This window comes from Ceratina calcarata, unplaced genomic scaffold, assembly GCF_001652005.2.
Source record: "Ceratina calcarata isolate Rehan_Ccalc_2016 unplaced genomic scaffold, ASM165200v1 scaffold233, whole genome shotgun sequence".
In the NCBI taxonomy this organism is placed as follows: domain Eukaryota; kingdom Metazoa; phylum Arthropoda; class Insecta; order Hymenoptera; family Apidae; genus Ceratina; species Ceratina calcarata.
Genome location: NW_017145180.1, coordinates 51,313 through 53,231, shown reverse-complemented (window position 1 = coordinate 53,231; position 1,919 = coordinate 51,313). Strand labels below are relative to the sequence as shown.

Here is a 1,919-nt window from a genome sequence, read left to right as displayed (position 1 = left end):
TTAAATATCCTCACACATTCTTCCTTAAAATTCAATTAAATTTTCTTTTTATAGAAAAATAGTTCTGAAGTAGTGAAAGTGAATACAAGATATTTTATAAATGACTAGTTCTTTAAAAAATACTAAAGCGTTCGCGTATTTCTTCTTCAACTTCTTTATATCACAATCACAGCACAACTGAAACTCATCCTTGTGTTGTATCCTTTCTTTTTTTTTGTAAGTCTTGACTTTTTCAGAACCAGCAAGGACGACTTGGAAGCCAGTGTAAGATCCGAAAACCGGTTGCAATTCTTAAATTCGAACGATGAGACCACAGCTTCTCGTTCCTCGAAAAACCAACTGTCCTTTCGACTTCCAAGTTCGAACAGAGACCAGACTGGCACCGATCTACCTTCAAACAATAAAGTCGGGACTAGTATCTTATCGAGGCCCGACTACCCTTTTCTTTCCTTCATTTTATCAATTAGTTCTCGCACTGTCACTTGGATCTCTTTCCATAAAGATCAGAGCAGAGCTCGTCCTGAACCGTTGCCGGACAAACTAAACAGTCAACGAAAGCGACCACTTTAAGTGCACCTTCCTATTCCTCCTCCACCGAATCTCGTCCGGTCGACTGCTTTCATGAACATTGCCCCTCTCTGCCACGACATTACGCTGCCGATGGTACACCTTGCCAGCCGGATAGTCGACCTGTTAAGTGGCAACTGGTGAGAGTGTCTTGGTGAAATCCGCTTTGCAAATTGATCAGGAGTTGTGAGATGCTGGGTGACGTTAGTCGAGCCACATGTTTCGGCTCCACAGTTAGGTACTAACTTATATCATAAAAATCAGATAGTCAATGAAGATTTGAAGAAAAAATGTTACATATCTAATAATAGAAATTTCTTGTAGGATCGACGTTAGATAAAATCGTAATGTTGTCTGGCAAGGGACACGTGCGTCTTAAAAATAACAGTTTATCAGCTTGATAATCATAACAATGGTATTGTTAATAATCTGACCAATTGAGTCGAAGTTGGACAGCCCCATATTGCAAAACAGACTAATTAATCAACACAGGACATGTGATATTAGATACCGAAGGCACAGGGAACATTCCATTGGCCACAGCTCTCGAAAAGCATTAATTACTCTCGACATCTGTTACCTGTTTCAATTCAAACCGTGGAATACTTCTGATCTTTTCCCTAGGAGTATATAATGAGATAAATATTTAATTGATATGGAGTATCATTAGCATCGTAGATTCCAAGATTGGATTACGATATTTATACATGGATAATCTGATCCCACGTATACGTCAATGAGTAATCCCTTTTGAGAAGCTCTCAAACATGTAGTGGCATAATTACACTGAAAGTGATAACGTTAATTAAATTACATTTTGTAGTGTATTCTTTTTATCATAAGGAAATTTTCCGGTGGGAGTTCAAAAACCTAGTCTTATCAGTCATGCTGTCTGCTGCGACTTAGACTGACTGGCTAGCATAATCAATTGTAATACCGAATACTTCCATGATCGTTATTTCCAAACGAAGGAATTTATCTAAAGGTTTTCTTGTCTAATTATTACCACCGTGGAGATTAAAGAGGTACTGACAAAATCCGACCATCCCAGCGTCGAAACAGCGAACTTTTGACAAAAAATTTCGTTTTCCCTCAATAACTCCTAAACTGGTGGTCCTACGAGAAAATTGCATAGGACCTTTCTTGTAGAGGACGACGAGATCTACAATTTCTGTACAAAAAGTTTTCGCTAGCATTAATATTTAGCGAGTTATTGACGAAAAACGAAAAAACAGTTTTTTGCAAATAGCTCGTTAACTATTGACGCTAGCGAAAACTTTTTACATGGAAATTGTAGATCTCGTCGTTCTCTACAAGAAAGGTCCTATGCAATTTTCTCGTAGGACCACCAG

General features: G+C 38.2%; 1 long non-coding RNA gene across 1 annotated transcript; it reads left to right on the top strand.

The window, feature by feature from the left end:
- The first annotated feature begins 436 nt into the window (after nt 1–436).
- Nucleotides 437–1,382, top strand: LOC113464030 (uncharacterized). Its single transcript, XR_003388858.1, has 2 exons — nt 437–805; nt 892–1,382. It is a non-coding gene; the product is annotated as an uncharacterized LOC113464030 (long non-coding RNA).
- Nucleotides 1,383–1,919: the final 537 nt, after the last annotated feature.